Raw genomic sequence first — 24,662 nt, forward strand, 5'->3', positions numbered from 1 at the left:
AACTCAGGTAGTTTACCAGCACCAAGCCTGGGAAGTGAATCACTCCCATGTGAATTGTCTTAGGAAGATTGTGAAGATCTGGCAAAATAAGGTATAGGACACTGAGGTTCTTTGCCAAACTCAACTGCCAAGCATTCAGACTCTACTACAGACAGCACAACTCCAATGGGCTGGTCACATTGTTTGAATGCTATACGTATGGTTGCCTAAAAGACTATTTATGGAGAACTTATGCAAGGCAGGTGATCACATGATGGTTAGAAGAAGTGATACAAGGACATTCTCAAGGAATCTCTGAAAAACTTTGGAATCAACTGTGAGATATGGGAGACACTGGCACAGGACCACCCAGTGTAGCATGGCCACATCAAAGGAGGTGCTTTTCTCTATGAATAAAACAGAATTGCAACAGCTCAAAAGAAAGATGAGATGTACAAATTTAGAGACTTCTCTATTCCAGATGTTCATATGAATGATTTGTGCCCTACCTGTGGTAGAACCTTCTGAGCTCATATTGGTCTGATCAGCCACAGTTGGACATATTGTACCTTGACTTTAACATACTGATGTGGTTTTGGTCCTCTTTGAGAATGAAGGAAAGCAAACTGATGTTTATGCCCTAGATTTCTTTTTCTTGTCTTATGCAATTAACAGTCAAAGAGCTGATGAGCATGGAGAGGCTAAGTTCCTCACTCAATGTTTCACAACCAGAACGTATCAAAGGTGAAACTTGAACCCAGGTTTTCATCAATCAAAAGTAAAGTCTCTGCTTGCTAGGCTGTGCTTCCTCATAAAAAACAGTTAAAATCTGCTTTTCTGTACTATGCATTGATTCTAATTTTGTCTTTTTCAGCTGAGTGAGAGTTGCTCCCATATTGCCAGTTCATCCCTGTCATGTGACTTGGGATCCATTCTGTTTAGTCTGTTTATTTCAGATAGCAAGGGATCAGTAAACAACATCATGTGAGGAATGATGAGGGGAAGTTATTGTAAAGCCTAAGGAAAATAAGAGGCTTATGAATAGGAGTTGGGATGAACGTATCAATGGGAGGAAGGATCTAGACAGCTTAATCTCTGAATCTCATTTTCCTCAATTGTAAAAGGAAGGCATCAGATTAGAGCTGGCAGGTCCTTTCCTGCTAAAGATGTGTGATGCTATGATCTAGAATAGAGAGTTGTCTTCCTCAGGTGGCATGTCAATGCAATTGAAAACGAAAATATTATGGGATATTCAGCTGAATGAATGCTAATACCAAGTTATATCCAGGAACTGTTGTGAAAAATCCCTGATGGCATCTGGGCTTGGAGGTTGTTTGCATTTTCTTATGGAGGTAATGAGGGCAGCTGGGTGGCACAGTGGATAGAGTGCTGGGCATGGAGTCAGGAAGACTCATTTTTCTGAGTTCAAATCTAGCCTCAGACACTTACTAGCTACGTGACTCTGGGCAAGTGACCCTGTTTGCCTCAGTTTCCTCATTTGTATAATAAGCTGGAGAAGGAAATGTCAAACTCTTCCAGTATCTCTGCCAAGAAAGCACCAAATGGGGTCATGAAGAGTCAGATACAACTGAAATGACTAAACAACAACCTCTCAGGCTGTTGCGAGGCTCAAAGGAGATAATGGTTGTAAAGCACTTAGCATGGTACCTAGAACATAGTAGGTGCTAGATAAATCCTTATTCCCTTCCCCCCCTTCACCCTTCTACTATGCTACACTGTCTCTGCCTCGTAGCCCATGTAGATTCTTGCAGTCCTACATGTAGCAAGTGCTTAGCAAATGTCCATTGGATTTAATCAACATATTTAGTAAATACTGTGAGATTAAGTTATGGTTGACTCAAAGGTCAAAACAGTCTTCTCAGGGATTTTTCATTTTCTGGAGCACTATTTTTCATCTTTGCTATCAAGGTCCTTTGACTCATCAGTAGTATTCAAAGCATTATTGATTATTTTAGTATTAAGTGCACTAATACTTCCTAGTCAGTGTCAACCTCTCTTTTTTGGACATCTGAGGAATGAAGGATGATTCTCATTATTTCAAGACTTATAGGGTGCTTAGCTCGACTCCTTCCATGGCTTCCCAATTCTCTATCATAACAGCTAATAGTTGAAGTTTATACTGCACTTATAGTATGCCAAGGAGTGTACTGAGCACTTTATAATTCTTATCTCATTTATTCCTTCCTTACAAGAATCCTGGGAGGTACTATTATCCCAACTTCATAGTTGAGGAAACTGAGGCAAACAGAGGATAAATGACTTGCCCAGGATAATAGAATTAGTAAGTATCTGAGGTTGGATTTGAACTTAGGTCTTCCTGACCCTAACCCCACTGTTCTACCTGGCTAACTGTCTTGTTATTCAGAGGAGTAAATGAAATTTCTGCCAATATCGATCAAACCAGGCATTTTTCTCCAAGTTTACTGATTTTCCTTTTTTCACTTTGAACAAAAGTCTAGGTCAGAGTCTGAGTCTTTGATATTATAATGAGATTGAATGACCTGTATTATGACCATATGACAGATGAACAGAATGAATTCCTTCAGGGTTGTTTCATATTCTGAATAATACCTTGGTCTCCCTTGAATAAGCAAGGTTACAGTGGAAGGCTGTAAAATGATAAGAGGAGTGATGGATTTAAAGTGAAAAGTGAAACATACAATTTTGGACATGACCAATGTCCAAATTGGAATTTATTTTGCTGGACTGTGTAAATTTATTGAGCAGCTAGGTGATACACTTAGATAGACCACGAGGCCTGGAGTCAGGAAGACTCATTTTTATTTGGTGTGTGACCCAGGGCAAGTCACTTAATTCTACACTAGTTTCCCCATCTGGAAAATGAGTTGGAGAAGGAAATGGCAAACCACTTCAGTATCTTTGCCAAGAAAACCCCAAATGGGGTCATGAAGAGATGGACACAACTGAAACGACTGAACAAGTATATTTATTATGATGGTTCCAAGTAACCTACATGTGACTAGTTCACATAGAGCATTGAAGCTGAAGTAAGGAAGGACTCAATTTGAATTCTTGTCTGGGACACTTAATATTTGTGTCACTCAATTTAAATTTTTGCATTAGTAAAATAGATAAAATAATAGCACCTGCCTTACAGGATTCTTATGAGAATTACGAGAAAATGTTTATTATTAATTATTCATGAATATTATTTGAACCCAGCTTGATGTGGCTTGAAAATTGCCTGCCTCAAAGGTTAGAGATCAGATTAAACTTAAAGATATTCGGGAGAGGATGAATGGTGATAGGCAATGATTGAATCTCACCCAGGTCTTGTTTTGGATACACATAAAACTTGTGTTTTGGGTCCCCCAAATTTAAATATTTGTGCTTATCTGCTAATATATACCTCAAACTGCTTTACTGCCTACCTCTGACCAATCATGCAAACTGCTCTTACACCCTTCTCTGAACTTTATGATATAACTTTACAAAGATTGGAAGAGGGAACCACCCCTTTTCCCAGCTCTTTCCTTTGCAAAATGACCTAATAAAATTCTTCCTAAAACCATTTCAGGTATTGGCATTTATTCTCAAGCAGAGTCAAATGAGATCGTATACATAAAGTGCTTGGTAAGCCTAAAAGCACTATAATAATATTAACTACTTTTTTATTTTAATATTTTACTGGGGGGAAATGTAGAGGGAGGGAGAGATAAATACAAGATAAGTGGATTTTAAAAATAGAATAAATGAGAAAACTATCTCAAGAAATCAGAACTGATCCTACTTTCTCAAGACGAATTCTGTAGTTGTGGACCAACAGAATACCTTCAATTTCCTTGGGTAGATCTGTTTTTTTTTCTTTTTTTCTTTTAAATGTCAAATTAAAAATAATGAAATCAGTTACAGCTCTCAACTTCTTAGTTTTTCTATTCACAGCCTCATGTTTTAAGAAACAAACTCTAGAACAATTAAAATTTTCAGTCTCTAAAGTGTTGATTTTTTGAGAGCCCATAGTCTTTGCACGAGCAAGAAAAGTCAACATGTTCTTTTAATCTTAAACCCCAAAGTTGACTGATGATTCCATTGATGAGCACCGATGAGCATCACAAAAGGAGACCTGCTTCATCAAGAGTGTAAATCTGCTCTGGAGCTACATCATGCCCAGACTTGGTTTTAACAGTTTGGATGATGCCATTTTTTCTGTATGAGAAAGACTACCTTCACAGGGCAAACCCCTACCCACAGCATCAATAGCCAGTGCACTAATCTGTAATGACTCTTTGCTATATAATCATTTCTGGCTCGTGGGATTTTACTATTTGGGTGGCAGCAGAGCTTATGGTCATCCTTCTGATCTGATGAGGTTATTACCTGACTGCCTCTAAGTCATCGTCTTTGGTTTCTTGGTTTCTGCTCTCTTCTTTCTCAGAGTATCACCTTCTTCTTGTACTTCTAAATATCATTAGTCCTTCCCTTGTCCCTCCCTGACACTTCTAATATCTGCTTGTTGCCCCCAGTGTTTGCTGCTGTCTTTTCTTTTTCTTTCCTTTTCTCGCTTGTCTCTTCTCATTATTGTTTCTCTTGAGTTTTTGGATATTCTGTTCAGTGGCTTACTTTTTATAGACATCCCCAGTGAATGGAAACATTCTTTTACTTAATTCCTCTGGCCCTCTGTTTCCTCATGTAGAAAATGAAACTCTTGCTCAAGAGTTCTTAACCTGTTCTGTGTACTTTATTTTTCATATTTTTTAAACATTATAATGAAAAGGTTTATCAGTCTGCCAAAGAAGTCCATGACATCAAAAAGGTTAACTGTGGGTTTAGAGAGTTTATAAGGTTTCTTTCCCCCATCTTACTTGTTAGAAAACTGACAAATCTGGACATTAAGTTTAATTTTCAGATGACTGGGTATACTCTACCATTACCCTTTATTAGAAATGGTAGAAGACTTAGAAATCATTTAGTCCAAACTCATTCTTGAAAAATAATCTCCTCCAACAAAACCTACAAGTGGCCATGGCACTACAACTTTTCCTGAAGGCTTCTTCCAGTGAGGAGAAACCCATTATTTCTTTTCAATGTTAGGTACACTTGAAACAAAACTTTTCGCAGCTTGGCGCTATAGCAGATGCTTGAAACTGCAGGAATATATATTTCTGGATAGCTGAGGCACTATTATTTCAGCATGATGCATAGGAATCTACCATCTCTGAACTGAGGCCAAACATGTTTGTGGTGATTAGGAGACAAATTAGCAAAGTAGTCAGTCTATTAAAGTGAATACTCTCAGAATGTAATTGAAGAGAGAATGAATGCATTTGTTAAACACTGATTGAAACAGTAATGTGGCATAATAGCTCATGTTCTCATAAAGCATATCTCTACCATCTCACTGCAGCAGAAAGGAGAAGGGTAATTAAATTATAGTGGTGTATTTAGCACCATTATACAGTAGCAGTTAAGAGTCTGTCAAATTTTGCTTCTCAATTTCTACTCTCAGGGAAATGTCTACAGGGTGGAATTTAGAGCTTAAAGAGTCCTGGTACAAATGACCAGAAATGCTTTGCTCTCTGGACTTTCCCACCATGCTACAGCTGCCTTTTCTTTCTAGTCCTGCACTATCCTTCTCTGGGTAAACTGCTCATAGAAACTCCATTTTGAGGGATAATTCAGACCAAATGTCCTTCATCTTTTATGTTTCCAGCCTTTTTTGCCACTATATTCCCATAAGGTACTCCTCCCTCCCCTTTTCAGTAGCTCCTTTTAATCTTTGATCTTCCCCCATTAAAATGTACGTGTATATTCTATATCAAGTTGGTTGCCTTCTCAATGGTGAGGAGGAGAGAGAGGGAGAATGGAGAAAGAGAATTTGCAACTTAAAATTTTAAAAAATTCATGTTAAAAACTTCATGTTAAAAACTTTTTATATGTAATTGGGAAAATGAAATGTTAAATTGAAAATATTTTTAAAAAAGATAAAAATAATAAAATGCATGTTCACTGAAGGCAAAGAATGTCTTTCTCTTTGCATATATTAGTATCCCTAGCACTTAGCACCTTTTGGGGCAGTAGTAAGCACTTAATCCACTGAAGAATAAACAACTTGACTTTTCTAAGCCTTAGTTTTTTCATTTATAAAATGGAAATAAGAACACTAGTTACCTGCATCACAACCATCAACAAAGGCTGTTTAAGGAACAAATGAAATAATGTATATAAAGACTTTTCAAATCTTAAAAATTTTTTTATATTTTAGCAAGGATTGATAAATCTTTGCTGATTTTTAAAAATGTATTGCTAGAAGAGCAAATAATAAGCTCTTGTAGTCTATTGGAGAGAAGTCAATTTCCAGTGTCAGCACATGACTCCAAAGGACATTGTAGCCTGAGCACTCAGCACATCATCAATGTTGTTTATATATGTAGTCCTTTCTTAGAAGGCATGCCAATCCCAGAATGCTTAGCTAGGGATGTTTTAGAATAGAGATTTCAAGAAGACTGGGTACTTGAAATTCAAGGTCTTAAAAAGTTCTGAAAGAAAGGTATTAGGAGCAGAAAGAAGAGGAAACCATGACCCAGGGTGGAAAGTCTGGTTGCCTCCACCTGGAAGCCATATGGACATGGCAGAGTCAAGCAGTGGATATGGGGAAAGACAATGATTTCCATTCCTTGGTACAGCTATACATAATGATCCTTTGATGTTGGGGAATCAGGATGGATGGGTCTAATTCTTTCCCCTGACATCAGCTACCATAAAGGTACTCTTAAGCATCTGAGAAACATATTTATCAGTTATTTAAAAGAAAACCTTCCTAGCAACAGATACAAATATATAGCCAACAAAGAAAGCGGTTATATGGGAGGGAGGAATTTTTTAGTCAAAGTGAAAAGGATACATGAGGTACTTATTCAGATAATTCAGACCAAAAAAAAAGCACTTTGGCTAGAATAAGAATGGAAAATCAAAGAGATAATGACGTGGGGGACAATGAGGGTGCACTGCACAAGTGTGGCTCTTTTTGTATGTTCCTGCGATTGAAATCATTTAATGCCCTGTCTATAGGCTTAACTCTACCCTAGAATCTTGAACCAATCCAGCCCCCAGGGAGGGAGATATGAGGACCCATGAATCCTTCTTATTCTCTCAAATGAAAAAGATCAGAAATTGTGTGAACATGCCTTTGAGACCTAAATCAAAACAGGTGGTTGGGAAGTGGGAGGTCCTTGTAATGTATTCAGATTACATTAAAATAGAAGATCTTCAGAATTATCTGAACTTTCATAGCTATGGCTTCATCATCTCCTTGCAAATAAGGCATTCTTTAAGAACACTTTTTTAGTGCATGTCAATGTTAATGCTTTAGTCTGAGATTACCTCCAATCTACCCTGTATAGATCTTCTGCATACATAGTTGTTTGCACTTTATCTCTCCTTCCCTGCTTCCCCCACAAGACTGTGAGCAACTTGAGCACAGGAACTGTTTTTGCCTGACATGTACTAAGTATTTAGTAGCTGTTTGATGATTTGATTTGACTGGACTTATCAGTTCTGTTCTCATTTACACACAGGAAGGCAGATGTAGGAAAGATGATGCCCTACTACCCACTCATCCCTGATATTCTCCTCAATAGTCAGGGTTTCCTATGGATGAGGGAAAGGAGCATGGGGCAGTTGCTGCTGTTCGTGTTCTCAGAATAAAAACCACTGTACTAGAGGAAATTCTATTTAGAAAATTCTCCTTTTCCTTGAGCTTGAAATCCCCAAATTTTAATATTCAAGGGAGAGAGCCAGTTATTAGAACTGAACTATAAGGTTGGGAGACTGGTCACAGAGAACAAAGAAAAAACCCAGTGACTAGACCTGGTGTGCAAGGTTGAAGTTTGAGATGATAAGCAAGGCTGATTTGATGGTGAGCTATTGAGATCCTTGCTTTGAGTTCCCTTTCTGGGGTCAAACTGGGACTGTAGGCTCACAGAATTGGAGCTAGAAGATATACACACATACATGTAGAAATATACACATATATACACATATAAATACATATATTCATATACACATACATATATACATACAATATACACACATATGTATATGTGTGTACATATGCATACACACATATAAGGTAATTAGGGCCTTCACCATAGTATCAAAGGAGAGAAGGAGGCATATGAAAGAGATGTTACAAAGGCAAAAGCCATAGGATTTGACAATTGATAGGATATGGGGGTGGTGGTGAGAGAGAGAGTGAGTCAAGAATGACACCTCAGTTATGAGCTTACATAACTGGGAGTGTGATAATATCTTTAACAGCAATTGAGAAGTCAGGAAGAGGGGAGTCTTAAGGGAAAGATAATTTCAGCTTGGGGCATGTCAAGTTTAAGATGGCTATAGGACTTCTAGTTCAATATGCCCAGTAGCTGAGATATGACATGTGATATGTGAGACTGGAGGTCAAGAGAGAGTTCAGGGTTGGAAAATTCATTTGAGAGTCACCTGTATAGAAAGAGTCCTTCGCTTTTTCATAAGATGCCTCAAATCTTGTGTGCATTGTTGTGGAAATACAGCTTGTGGTAAACACAAGTCTGATCATTTCATCACCCTACTGGATAAATTCCAGTGTTTTCCTCTTGCCTTTGGGATCAGATATGAAGTCTTTTGTCACAGTAAAGTCTCATACCCTGACCTCATCCTACTCTTCTGACTTTGTTATTATTTATACTCGTTAGTTGACTCTATAGTCTAGTGCCTTCTTACTGTTTCTCTCTCCATTTCCCATCTCTGGGCTTTTGCATTGGTTATTCCCCATACACTGAATGCCTTAATTCTTCATCCCTGCCTCCTGGAATCCCTGATTTCTTCTAAGGCTTTCAACTCTTGCCTTCCGCATGAGACCTTGTGTGTTGCCCTTAGGGACATGTAACTTAAAGTTACCTGTATCTTTTTTGTATGTGTTTTGTGTGCATATCTATAGATTATTTGTCTATATATCTATACCCATCTATAGACATATACATCATATTATATATATGTCCATGTATGCATAGACACAGACATATATCTATGTATATATGTGTGTATGTGTGTATATATGCATGTATATATATGTACACATATACACATATACACACACATACACACCTACCACTCCTACCATTCTGTGTAAGCTTCTTGAAGGGAAGGAGTCTTTTTTTTAATCTCTAGTACATATCACAATGCCTGTTACATAGCAGACTCATAGTAAATATTTGTAATGTTTATTAATTGATTGATTAGCTTTATACCAGAGTAGAAGGTACCTCTTTGGTGCACTTAACAAAAATTAATCTTATCATCATTTTTATAGACGTCTTGGTGTTAATTATGTATTTAAGGTGAAGAGAACTGAGTATGTATATCCCTCTTTTGACTTAGCAAATAATCACATTTTCCAAATTTGGATTATTCAGCAAGATGGTGCATTACACAAAAAGGGGCATATGCACCATTGCTTGAATAATGTACTTGAAATGTAAACCCTTGGGAACTGCCCTGTCACAAGAGGAATGGGTTAGCTCATCTAGTAAATTATTCCCATTGCTGAGAAGCAGCATTCCAAAGAGGCTAGATAGCTCGATATATAGTCAGGTCAGACCTAGATTTAAATTCTCACTCTATTGCATAGTAGCTCTGTTACCACGGTCAAGTCATTTCACCCTGCTAAGTCTCATTTTCCTCTTTCTTAAAATGAAGTTAATTACACATGTAGTACCTACCTCACAGTGTTATTTCATGGATCAAAAGAGATAATGTATGTGAAGCACTTTGTAAACCTGAGAACCCTGTATAAATGTCAGTTTGCTCTAATTTCTCCAATTTCTTGAACTAGAATGGAGGGCAACCATTAAACACCCGGCGTCTTGCCTGCATATGGTTGATATAAAGCAGTTCACATTTCTGTGAATCACTCCTGGGTGATACAATAAAAAAAAAAAAAACCAAAAAATAAAATAAAGTGTCCCTGGGATAACAGATAACAAGACAATTTAGAAAGTGGCAGAATATTTTGAAGAAGATATGCAAAAGGGTTGGCTTTTCAAATATTAATGAAGAACAAAGAACAAAGATGACAAAATGAGTTGTAGCTAATGGATTAACATGGTTAAATGGATAAGAAGATGCCTGTAGGCATTCATCATTTGATACAATTGATTCTATGGAGATGCAACTAGATAGAGGTTCATGTGAATACACCTAGGGGTGTTATTGGACTGCAAATTCAATGTGAGTCGACAGTTTGATGTGACAGCTAAAAAAGCTAATGTACACTATTTGTGTAACCTAGAGTAGATTAATAGACACAGTATTCAGAGTAAGGGTGACTTGAGCTGGTCACAAGTGGATACTCTAAGCTATCCCATTGAGTGGAGAGGGGACTTGAAAGTACGAATGATGAGGGAATCTGAAACCATATCCCATGAAGATTAGTGAGCAGAACTGGGGGGTGTTAGCCTATAGGAAATGAAGTTTTGGGGGCCTAGGCTAACTGTCATATAGAGAGGGGCTGTCACATAAAAGCAGATTGGCTAAAATGTTATGAATTCTTTGGCTTGAGTGACCTGAGAAATAGATAAAAAAACAAAAATCCCTTCACTCTGTGTAGTCACTATCTCATTCAAAAGTGTCAGTGCTGTAGCAGCAAAGACCCTGAAATACACAAGAGGGCCTGCTATACAGGTTCTTAGATCTGCTTTTCTAGAAGGAAAGGCTACTTTTGAGGGGTCAACAATCACTTTAATTAAGCACATGTATCATTCACTTAGTTTAGGGGAAAAAGTCAACACCCTGAACTTCAGAGAAAATACAGAGAAATGAAGATCAACAGACAGGGCTTCCAAATGTCTGACCTTAAGGAATGCATACATAGTTACCAGAGAGAGAATCACCAACATTCGAGTTTTCAAAGTCAGGGGGCTCCTTGGCAGCTTCCCAGTGTCTCAGTAGGCATACACATCTTCCAAAAACTAAGCCTCAAAGTAAAACCTCACCTTGTAGTATTTATATACTTTTCAGAGCTAGAGGGTATCAGTGCCTCATTAGAAATTAACAAAAGGTGTGGGCCTCCTCTAATCAAGCTTCCCTTAATGGGCAGGCCCCTGAATGGGTAGGGAAGATCTTTTAACTCTCTAATTAACATACAAGTGGTAAAATGGAGGATAATGGGATCATAAAATCCCAGTGTTTAGAATATTCAAAAATACTAAAATAACTATTGGTGCCATAAATACAAAATATTGATTCAGCAATCAAAAGATTGATGCATCTGCAAAAATGCACCTTTCTATTGCACATTTCATCTATACATGAAATTAAAAGCTGAAGAAGTTGATGTTAAATGGAAGGCTGGCTTGTGGGTATTTTCTGGAGAGATGAATAACATAGATGGCTTTTGTTATCCAGCCAGAGACAACAGGAATCATTGTTTATTACACACAGTTACTTTGCTTTGCATGGCTCACGTTAGTGCAATCAACCTGAAGAATATCACAGGTCAGGCATTGACATAAAGTCTCACGGGTGATAGATTTCAAGCCAGATGGAAACTTTGTCAAACTCCCTCATTGTACAGTTGAGGAAATAGAGGACAAGAGAAATTAATTGAATTGTCCAAGATCACATAGCCACTAAGGGGCAAAAATAAACTTTGAACCCAGGTCCTCTGACTTCAAATAAGCACTCTTTCCATTGCACCAGCCTGCCTTGTTTATAGCTATGGCATGAAGAAGTAGACAAATTATATGAAGAATCTGACTACATTCTGCAAACCAACGAAATCATATAATATGATACTAGGCGACTTCACTTTGAAGAACGACACAGAGGTAGATAGAAAAAATATGCTGGGAAATCTGTTTTGGGACTAAGAAATGAAAAACAAAGGCCAAAGACATTGATTACCTATAAGCTTCACACCAACATGCCATGGATACTTGTTTTCAGGAATATAAGACAATGCTCATGTCAAGCACTGCTCCCCATACCTCCCCTCCCCCAATCACAATAAATGGAATTGATTTTCTCTTAGTGAAAAGCAAATTAATAGTTACTGACATGGGAATTTTTTTAGTCAACTGTCTGTCATCAGTCAGATTTTGGCAAAGGTCAAAATCCATGTCATAATACAAAGTAGAAAACATGAAAAGTAGAGATTGTATCTAATGGCAACAACTTCAACCTCACTTATTTCAACAAAATGTAGATTAAAAATGGGAGATATATCCAATTATTTATGTTGTTGACTTTGATTGACAGATTGTCACCATTTCCTATGGAAGTTTACACATGCACATGCACACGCACATGTGTGTGCGCACATGCGTGCACACGACAACAAAACCAAAATAGCTCAAACTGATTCAGCTGGCAAATATCATATTAAGTAGAGAGACATGTAAACTGAGGGCAGCAATGGTTTTGACTCAAGAGTATAAGTTCATTTGTAGACATTATGGAAGAGGTTGGCTAAACATAAATGAATAGTACATCCTCATAAAAGATAAAGCAGGGGGAGAGAAGGAACCTGAAGAAACCATACGGTTAGATTTAAATAATCAAGATCCTCTTGAAAATTCTTATAGATAAAACTGGAAAGAGGAAAACAGAAAAAAAAAATATGGGACAGAGTTGCCACCATCTGTATAGGATCTTCTTTGGTTGTCAGCAGTGACAGTGAAACTACTGCCTTTGAATTCTAACCTCTTAGTCTTCATGAACTATCTAAGAAAGAAGATATGTCACTCAAAAAATGATGTTGGGATCAGGGGCTTGACCTCACCAAATAAATGCCAAAGTTAGAATCCACTGCTACAGGAGAAAGTATGGGCAATGATCTGGCAAAAAAAAAAAAAAAGACTCAGAAGCCACATTGATACAAGGGTGTCCACAAATAAGGTTTTTCTTTAATTCTGTTGAATTAATCAGCTGTGGTGTAGTGAGATAAGTAGAACAATTTTGAGGACTTCTATGAACTGCTGAGGAGTGAAATGGGCAGATCCAGGACAACAATTTACACAGTAAGAAAAATATTGTCAAAAAGAAACCAACAAAGTTAAAACTTTTGAAAGCTGCAAGAATCAATTCAATGACCATTCATAACTCTGGAGGACTGATGATGAAATATACCATCCATTACAGAGGGGTGATGGGTTTAGGGTGCAGAATGAGACACATATATCTTTGTATATAGCTACTGAGGGAATTGGTTTTGCTTGACTAGGTATATTTATTTTAAGAAATCTGTTTTTCTTTTCTTTGTAAAATAGGGAGAGAAAGAAAAGAGATTTCTGTTAAATTAGTTTTTGTTTTTTTTTTTTGATAGAGGTGGTAGTGGGTGCTACAGATGTTGAATACTGTAGGCCCTTCAGATGTCACCGGCTTTCCATAACTGTTTCACTTTGTTAGAAGATAGTTCGCAGTATTAAAACAAAGTATATCAATAAAACTTAAAACACAAAGAGAAATGGAAAAGCAGGACACAGAAAACCTGCATTCTGTTCTCAATTGCTCCAATACTTTGTAACCTTGTGGCAATCTGGTTTATTTGGAGGCCTCAGTTTATCATCTGCAAAATGACAAGTTTGGAGCAAACGATTAGTTTAAGGTCTTTTTTAGCTTTGCCAGTCCATGATCCTATGCTTCACTCATAGCAAATTGATTTTTCTCATTGCTTTAAGAAAGGAGTTCTTCTCTTTTTTTTGTGTTATGGACCCTTTTGGCAGTCTGGTGAAACCTATAGACCCCTTCTCAGAATAATGCTTGCAAATATCTAAAGTGAAATACATAGGATTACAAAGGAAACCAAGGATTCATTCCCTCCACAGTTTCACAGACTTCCTGGAATCTATCCATAGACCCAAGTCTATGCATATCTGGGTAAGAACTCCTGTTTTAATAGATAATGCCAACTCAGAGACACAATATCTTATATTATTGTAGCCTTGTATAATTTGCAAAGCATTTTCCAGAGAGATCTTGTTTATCTTAACACAGATCAAATATTTTTATACCCACTTTGCAGATGAGGAAGCAAGCTTAGACAGGTTGACCAGCCCAAGGTCACAAAGTCTCTTAGAAATTAAACCAGGATTCAGAATTCATATAGCTTATCTTCAATAGCCTTGTGCTCCAGGCAAGAAAGAAACCTCTATGTTCAGTCCTGTTGCTTCATTTTATTTTTCCTTTAATAACAATAAATCACAGATGCTATTTTCCACCATAATACTTATAAGATGGTAGGAGGAGCATGTCATGTGGAATCAAAGTATCTGTTTCAAATCTCGATTTGCTACTTACTAACTGGGTGGCCCTGAGCAAGTCACTTCCCCACTTCCATCCCTTAGCCTTTTCCAACACAGCCCCTATTTCCACCTGTGTAAAATGAGTGAGTTGGCTCAGATGATTTCTGTCATCGTTTCCATCTCCTAATCTCTGATACAATTACAATCTTCTTCAGGCCATTGTCAAGTGGGATATTAATTACCTAGTAAATTCCATCCATGTACATAGCTAATCTGTATGACTCCAGATCTTTTTTTAAAACAAAATAAATTACATTCTGTCCTCACTAACAGAAGGACTGTTTTGGCTTTTAGTATCAGAATAATGTGCTTGAGTTTGTGCTTTATTTCCTCTTTATAGACAAAATATTTTATTGTGAACATCATCGCATAAACCACAACTGGCATGATAGATAACTCTTTGGAGATGATCTTTCTGTTCGGTGTCATTCTGTACATGCCTCAAGATGGCACTAGTGAGCTAAGGAAGGGAGCCTGCTCTCTGGCTGACAAAGAGCCTTTGTGCTCCTTCCATGTGCAGATAAGCCGCTACAAAAGGAACCCCGCTGTTTCGCTGTCTATAAATTGTTCAGCAATTTCTAGCTAAAATTAACTACAAATAATACTGATGTAGTCTGGGGGAGGTGCCCAACTGGAGATGCAGAATGTGAAGTGCAGCAGATTCACACTGAAATTCCCAGAATCCATATCATGAAGCCTTGCAGCTTGAACAGTACATTTATGCACGAGACAGGTGGCGACAAAGACAGCATGGATGATATTTCTACTGGTTTTACACTATAACTAGAACAGCAAATCACTGGGGCACAACACAGATAATAAGACAAGGTCAGAGGTAAATGAGCTTAAGCATTTCCAATGGGGATATACCATCCTAGCCATAAAATGACAACTCTAAATATATCCGAAGATGAATAAAAAGTAATGAAAAAAACTTAGGACCCCTTCTTGTAAAGAACATATAGTGAAATTATAGTTGAATGAACCTAAAATGATGAAATATATAATTATGTGATTCTGGTCAAGGCATTTAATTTTTCTAAGCCTCAGTTTCTCCACCAAGAAAAGGAAGATCATACTTCTATTACCTGCCATATAGAATTTTTGTGACAAAAGTGCTTGATGGGAATTATAGTATAATACAAATATATCATTGTTGGTACAATAGTTATTACTCTGTGGGAAGCAAATATGTTGCTTTGATAAAGGAGAAGTCACTACTTTTGCCCTTCCCCCCAAGTATAGCCTTTCTAAGGCCTATAAAATCTTGGAGAATATTTACACGCTTGAAGTAGGTGAAAGGATTGAAAAAGTGTTGTTTGTCTCCACATTCAGAAACTCAAAGCTGTGTGATGCTGGGGGAAGAGGGAAAGGGGAAGCATGTTGCCCACTTCTTGAGGTAGGGAAAAGGTACAAGAAAATCACTCGCCTTAACATAGATAGGATTCAGTGTGGGAGACATTCTCTGGCAAAGAATGACTACCTAAATGGGGTACTTTCTCATGGAACTAAGATGTAGGAATGTCTCACATGTACATGTGTGTGTAATGTGTGTGTATGTATGTATATATGTGTATATACATGTATGTATGTATGTATGATGAGTATCCCCATGTAGATAGTCCAGCAAAAGAAATTGATGACAGGTGTGGCAGTGTAGATCACTGTGATTGGAAAGGTGGAATTTCCTTAAATGAAAACTGAAGGTGAAAGGAACTTCCCATGGTAAAAATGCATCTCTCTTCCTCTCTTCTCCCTAGAGACATGAGTTAGAAGAGTTGCCCCATGAGCTGTTCTAGCAGTAACTCAAAGCATCCCTCCCTCCAGTGTCTTTGGAACATAAGTCCCTTACCTTTCTGAAGCTAGCATGAGAGAGTATGTGTGATTAAAAAATTATTTGCCATTGCTTTATTAGAAAAATAAAGTACTGAACCAAGGCCAGCTATTTAATTTTGCAGTGCCCCAGGCAACTCTTTGAGACCATAAATTACATACACTTGTAGATCTGCATTGATGGAGGGAGTTTCCTCAATGGAAGTTCCTTTCAGCAACAAGTTTGAACAACAATAAGAATGAATCTATTGAATGAATTTTCTTGTTATTTGTCTTTTGTTCACATGCTGCCATTAAATGCTTCATTATTTGATTTCTACTTATTTGACTGCTGTGTAGACAGAATCTGCACTGGATGGGGCTTGAGCTGAGAATATGTTTTACTTCCCTCATTGAACCTGAGCATAGATAGCATAGGAAATCAAAGGGAAGAGTGAGAGATTCCAGCTATGTTATTATTAATAATGAAATAGCTGTTTGAAGTTCTTCAACCTAACCCAGTCTTGAGAAGCATACTGCTTTTTTGGACACTGTTAAATAAATTGCAAGACTTATCTTACACGAGTATTTTTTTCCCTTAGGCTACAAAGTGGTTTGCTTGTTTTTTCCTGATTAAGGGGGGTGGGGGAAGGTTCTGTAACAATTTGTTTTGAAAAGCTCATTAGAATTTTTTTACTTGTTTAAAAGTACATTTTCCCCCATATGCTCTCCTCTATGGTTGACTTCGTCATTGTACTTGTACTCGTTGGGGCTGTGTCGTTTGAAAATTTCTATATTAGAAAATAAAATTATTAGGAGATGACAGGGTTTTTCAATATGTGGGCACAGAAAAAAAGTTGTTTTTTTTTTCTGCCATAACCTAGGGCTTTCCAGATTCTAAAAGCCAACAGAGTGATGATTACATATATGTATAGTAAGTGTATGTATAAGGACATCCCTTCACAAAGCTCTAAGCATTAGATCATCATCATCACAGACTTAAAACTGGAATGAATTTTTGGCATCTTCTAGTCCTATCCTTTAATTTTATATATATAAGGGAGTGGTCCTTGAAAACTGTGGACTTAACGCAAAGGGGACAACAATGGAGGTGACGAAACTCAAAAAAGTAGTTCACTTTTTTTATGTGATCTTTTCTGAGATTCAAATTTGTTCTTAGAATGAATCAGAAAGGAAAAGCCACACAGGATATGGAAGAATAGGGTACACCTTTGACTAACCTTTCAATATAAATTCTGTCAAATGTAGAGATAGACTTGAAGAGGAGAGTAGTTTTTGAGAAATCTGCCAACTATCTCCCATCATTCCTGGGAATGTTACATTTGTTTCACTCCCTGTTTTCCACACTGTTTCTTAACTTCTAGCTTTATGTTAAAATTTGGCTCTGCTCCCATGATAAAGGCATTGTCTCATGTTTCAAGTTTATTATGCTATGTTTTCAGAGCTAGATCTGAGGAGTCTGTTTTTCAGTTCTTTCAAGGTGACATGATCTAAGGAGAGGTGTGGTCACTGATCTATGAGTGACCACAAGCATGCTTCTCCACCCTGGAACTGTGACCAGAGCCCCTTACTAGCAACAACGCTAGTGTGCTAATGTGCCTTTTCATCCTGGGCTGCAAGCTGTAACTTAAGCAATGCAACAGAGTCCTGCACCCAGTGTCAGCAAAGGGTCTCCTGTAATCTCCTTCTAACTAGAAGAGTAAAGGAGAAAATTTATGAGAATCTGTGGTCCAAAAGATCATAAGAGAAGAAGACTGAGGAATAGTGAAAGCTTTTGTTTATGTATTTTGTTGTGGTTGTTCAGTTGTTTCAGTTGTGTCCAACTCTTTTATGTTCCCATTTGGGATTTTCTTGGCAAAGATACTTGAATGGTTTGTCATTTCCTTCTTCAGCTCATTTTTCAGATGAGGAAACTGAGGCAAACAGGGTTAAGTGACTTGCCCAGGGTCACATACCTAGTAAGTATATGAGGTCAGATTTGAACTGAGGTCCTCCTGGCTCCAGGCCCTGCCCTCTATCCCCTGTGCCACCTAGCTGCTTAATATAAAATACATGATACAGAGTGTCAGTCACCAAAGTAATCTAGCGTTTGCCAATCACAAAGACCCAATCTTTTGGAACAAGAACTCATATATAACACAAATTGCTTGGAAACTGGAAAGCAGCTTGGCAGAAACTATTGACCAATGTCTTACAGTGCATGTCAAGATATGGTCAAAATGGGCCCTTGATTCAGAAATAAGCCGTGACATATACAAATTAGGTGAGCATGGAATAGTTTACCTGTCAGATCTATGGATAAGGGAGGAATTTATGACCAAACAAGAAATAGATAGCATTATGAGATATAAAATGGATAATTTTGATTACATTAAATAAAAAGGTTTGTACAAACAAAACCAACACAAACAAAATTAGAAAGAAAGAAGAAAACTGGGGAAGATGCATAGCAAGTTTCTCTGATATAGGTCTCCTTTCTCAAATATATAGAGAGCAGAATCAAATTTATAAGAATACAAGCCATTCTCCAATTGATAAATGGTCAAAGGATATGAACAGGCAGTTTTCGGAAGTAGAAATCAAAGCTATCTGTAATCATATAAAATGTTCTAAATTACTGTTGATTACAGAAATGCAAATTAAAACAACTTTGTGGTACTACCTTGAATCTATCAGACTGGCTAATATGACAGAAAAGGAAAATGACAAAAATTGGAGAGGATGTGGGAAAATTGTGATATTAATGCATTGTTGGTGGAGTGGTAAACTTATCTAAGCATTCTGGAGAACAATTTGGAAACATGCTCAAAGTGCTATGAAACGGTGCATACTCTTTGACTCCAAAATACAATTACTAGGCCTGTATTTGAAAGAGCTTAGAGAAAAAAGAAAAGAACATATATGTACAAAAATATTTATAGCAGCTCTCCTTGTAGTAGAAAAGAATTGGAAACTGAGGTAATACCCATTATTTGAATAATGACTGAGCAAGTTATAGTATATGAATGTAATGGAATACTATCGTGATATAAGAAATGATGAGCAGGATGGCTACAGAATAACTGGGGAATACTTGTAGCAACTGATGCAAAGTGAAGTGAACAGCACCAGGAGAACATTGTACACAGTAACAGCAACATTGTACAATGATCAACTGTAAATTGGCTATTCTGAACTGCACAATGATCCAAGATAATTCCAAAGGACTCATGATGGAAAATGCAATCCACTTCCAGAGAAATAACTGATGAAATCTGAATCAGGATCAAAGTATACTCTTTAAAGTTTTAAATTTTTTCCTTGTTTATTTATTTGATCTTTTTTTTCACCATGATTAACACGGAAACATATTTTGCATGACTTCACATGTATAATCTGTATCAAATTGCCTTTTTTTTTCCTTGAGGAGGGTGTGGGGAAGATGGCAGAGAATTTGGGACTCAAAATTTAAAAAAAAAGTTTAAAAATTTGAATATAATTGAGAATTATCTAAGGAAAAAACACAAACATAGAGGGAGGAAAAGAAAAAAATATATATAATATATAATATAAATATAATAAAGCAGTGAAATAGGAAAAAATAAAACCAAGAAAGATAAACAATCTCCCTGTGTCTTTCCATTGCCACTCCCTTTCCTCTTAATTTAAGGTTTCAGGCTCTCATTAAGAAGATAAAGAGAGAGGGAAAGGAATGCAATATTAGCATTTTGGGGGCTGTAGGGTCCATAGTCCAGAGGGTGAGTTTTCATCAACCCAGCATCTCTCCTGACACACCTAAGGCCCAGTCGACCCATGTAGCCTTGTCCCCAAAGTCTTTTCATCTTTCTTTGAGGTGATTTCTTCTGCCTACATACACTTCTACTCTCTCAGCTCCTTGTGACTACTTGAAACATCCCTGTCTCCAGCTCCATGTTGCTTCTACTGCTCCCATCAATAACTGACCTTTAATGGTCACCTTGAAGTGTGGCCTGTCATTCTTCATCTAACTCAGTTGTTTCTTTTCTGATTCATTCCAGGGGCTAATTTGCACCTCAGAAATAGATTACCTTTTGGCTGCATCTTCTATAGCTAGCTTAACACCCTATTGTCCCTTTTCGGTAATTAGGTCCTAGATTTTCATTGAAACAAATTTGGATTATTACAGTATTAATATAATTGCTTATTTCCCAACCTCTCTCCTCCCTCACCTCTAATCTATTCTGTGGAACACTCATTTCATCATTCCCCTTTGCAGATCAGAAATCTTCAGTGGCTTCTGATTGTGATACAACTAACATTTTCTGTCCTTCGTGTTTGACTGTCATTTTAGCTATACTCATTCTACTCCTGAGGATGTCGGGGCTGTGCAGTTTCAAAATTTCTATATTAGAAAAGAAAATTTAATTGGGAGATGATACAGTTTTTTAATGTGTGTGCACCGAAAAAGTGTTTTTCTTTTCTGTCATCTTGGACCTTCAAGAGGCTAAAACCCCAAAGACTGATGGTCAAGAAGCTGGTAAAAAATGTGATTGTGATGGTAATTTATGAAGTGAAAGCTCAGTTTAAAGACAGTCCTGTCTTCGTATTTGAAATCAAACCCGTCATATTCTACTATTGTATCAAAAGACCAAAGAACAAAGTTAATGGGTTTTAGAACTTTCTAGTTGAAACTCTTCATGTCATTTATTAAGGGAACTGAGGCCCAGGAACATGATTTCCTGACCTCACTGCTCTTAATGGTGCTATCATTATTCCTGTCACTTATATTTTAAATTTCAATCTTCGACTTCTCCTTTTGTTGATTTTATAGCTTGCAAACTCTCTTGTATCCATTCTTTTTTCTTAAATTCTCACTGCCACATGCTTAGGTTAATTCATTGTTTCTTCCATCTGCTATTACAATTCCCTCCTGTTTAGTCTTGTTATTTCCATTCTCTTCCCCTGCCACTATTGCTAGGTTAATTTTCTTTGTGTATACACACACACACACACACACGTGTGTGTATGTATATATGTATGCATGTATATATGTATACATATGTGTATGTATATATATGTATATGTGTGTATGTACACACACACGTGCGCACACACACACACTTTCTAGCTGTGTTTCCTTGGGCTACTCACTTAACGTCTGTCTTCCTTGGTTTTCTCAAATGTAAGATGGGGATAATAAGAATACTTACTTCCCAGGGCCTTTGGTAGGATCAAATAAGATATTTATAAATCAAATAGCATCATGACTGGTATATAAAAGGCACTCCATAAATGCTTCTTCCTTCCCTTACTCCCTCCAATGCCTACAACTAAGTCTAATTTCTTTAGTTTTGCATTTAAAACTGTCTATGATTTGATACCAACATACTCTTCTCCCACAATTTTCATTGACATATTCCCTTTCTGCCAAAAAGAATTCTGCCCATTTGCTGAGCATGCCTCCATGTCTATAATGATCTTCCTTCCTATGCCTGCAATATTCTCATCACCATTACCTCTCAAAAGTCCTAATTACTTACAAACTCATCCTGAATGCCACCTCCTACATGAGGCTCCTCCTGATCACCCCTGGGTCTAATACAATAGAATGTAAACTTTTTGGAGACAGGGACTGTTATTTTTTTCCTTGTATCTGTAATATCTAGTGCAAAGCCTTGAACATAGGAGGCACTCGATAAAGGTTGTTCAATTGAACTCAAACTGTCTTCCAACACATACTAGACACTGATTATCATACAAAAACTGTTTTTGAAGAAACCTGCTCTCCCCTGGTTGTACAAAGTTAATGGATTCTTAGGTTTTTTTGATTGACTGATATCTGACTGATGAATTGGCTTGCAACTTCTAGAAAATTTCTGTATTCAGTACTACTCATTTCAAACACTCTTCTTCTTGTTTAACAGGAGGGAACTCACATTTATCCCAAATAATTGAGAAAAATTAGTGTACTCTATTCCAATCATATTAATCATAGTAATAAGAATTATTATTTACATGGTGCCCTAAGGTTTGTGAAGTCTCACATAGACAGATAGACAGATACTATATATACATACATATGTATGTATGTATATGTATATGTATATACCTATATATACACAATATATATTTGCATACTATACACACATACACATGTATATACATAATATACATATATATGTGTGTATGTGTGTGTATATATATATATGTGATGTTAATTCCCTTGACCCTCACAACCACCTTATGAGGCAAGTGCTATTATTATCCCCAAATTATGAGGATGAGGAAATAGGCTGAGACAGGCTAAGTAACTATCCAAAGGTGACACACCTAGTAAGTATCTGAGAGTCATTTGAGCTCAGGTCTCTTGAGTCGAAGGCCAATATCCTACCCACCGTGCAATCCATCTGACAAAGGGAGAGCAGAATCCCCTCAGAGTCCTAATCATCCCCTTAAATAGCACCTCCATGTACACAATTTTTTTATGATTACAAAGTGCTTCCTCACGTATTATCTCATGGGATCATAGGATTTAGAGCTGGAGTAGAATGTAGAGAGAATAAGATCACCAATTTAACTCTGGAAGGAGTCTTCAAGATTGTCTAGTCTCTTCATTGTCCAGTTGAATAAGCTGAGTCTTGGAGAGGTTAAGTGGCTTGTCTGAGATCACACAGGTAGAAAGCTGCAGAGACAGAATTTGAACTCAGGTCATATGACTCAAAATTTAGCATTCTTTCTAATATACCATGGTCAATCTTCTTATTTTATAGATGAGGAAACTGAGTCCCAGAGAACCAGGTTTGAGTAAAATGTCTAACAGGTATGAGGTTGTAGAGCCAGGATTTGAAACCAGGTCCTTTCAATGTAAACTCATATGTCTTTCTTCTTTATTCTACAACTTGTCGCTTACATATTGTCACAGCAACCCAGTGATATTAATAGTGTTGTCTTATCTTTCCCATTATGTAGGTGAGGAAATTAGGACCTGAAGAGACACAATTACTTGTTTAAGGTCACACAATGAGTGAATGGTAGAATCTAGATCCAAACCCAGGTTTTCTGACCTTTATTATACACCCCCCCACATCTATCTATATCTATATATAGCTATATATCTATATATTATATATATATATTAATATATCTATATCTATCCATATCTCTATCTATCTATCTATCTATCTATCTATCTATCTATCTATCTATCTATCTATCTGTCTATCTGTCTATCTGTCTATCTGTCTATCTATCTGTCTATCTGTCTATCTGCCTATCTGTCTATCTGTCTGTCTGTCTGTCTGTCTGTCGGTCTGTCTGTCTATCTATCTAGCCATCTATCTATCTATATGCATGCCAGGGGTGTACTTGAACCAGTTTATAAATGCTCAAAAGACCCAATTGTTAAATTTTCTTTGTGAGCATGTACACCCTAGAAATCAGCTGGCTTTATTGTTCTGTTAGTTGACCAGACATAAGAAAATAATGGAGAAAATGGTTATAATGAAGATTAAAATTAAAAGTATGTCATCTATATAGTTTTTTTTCTCAAGAACCGACTTTAAAATATTTGCCAGAACCATGCTACTTTCATTTCGAGAAAGTGGCAGAAGCAGATCTTAAGGCACGCACTCACAAAATGTTTTTTTTCACGGTCTGTTTCCATATTGGTGAGTCTTGTCTGACATGCAATATTCCAGTTATTCAGAACAGAGAGATACAGTTATACAAACCATAAGAATACACACCATCAGGGGTACCAAAATCTGCCTTGCTCTGTCTTCACTGAAGACATTTTAGGGCAATGCAATCTTTGGCAGAGTCTGGGATAAGCTGGGAGCAAGTTATACAGAAATCATTCTTAATCACAGATTCAGATGCCAATGTGTTACCTGCCTTCCCACCAGTGAAAAAACAAAATTGAAATATGTTTAAGGAAGCATCAGGCAGTCAGATAAGGGTGTCACAGCATAGAAAGCAAAGAATGAACCCCACAATGTATATTTTCTATTTTTTAGTGCTGGAGTAGAGGAGTATAAAGAACACTAGTCTTCAGACTGGCAGAATCAGCTTTGATTCTAGTCTCTATCACTTGTTTACTATTTAATCCCAGACTAGCAAGCTTCTGTTCCTTCATCCACAAGATGGGGATAATGACTCCTTCACTCCTTATCCCAAAGAGTCTTTGTGGGGATTCAATTGAATAGACATTCACATGATAAACATTCAAGAAACAATTCCAAGCATCTACTATATGCTCAGGCATGATGCTAGACACTTGGGATAGAAAGACAAAAGAGAAACAATTCCAAATCAAATGAGTGGTCCAAGCTTTTATGGAAAGTTCTTTATGATCTTAAAATATTACACAAGCACTGTTACTTATTTTTTTGGAAAACAATAGTAATTTTTATCATTCTGAGACAGATCATATAATATTTATAATTATTCTCCTTCCCTTGCCTCTGTTCTACCATGTTTGTTCTTCAACTGCTTATTGCTAATAAGAGGAAAGTAAAAGAATGGTGGAAAGTCAAAGAGATGAAACTCACACTAGACCCCATGCTACAGAGA

The sequence above is a fragment of the Notamacropus eugenii genome, chromosome 1 (genome assembly GCF_028372415.1).
Source record: "Notamacropus eugenii isolate mMacEug1 chromosome 1, mMacEug1.pri_v2, whole genome shotgun sequence".
In the NCBI taxonomy this organism is placed as follows: Eukaryota; Metazoa; Chordata; class Mammalia; order Diprotodontia; family Macropodidae; genus Notamacropus; species Notamacropus eugenii.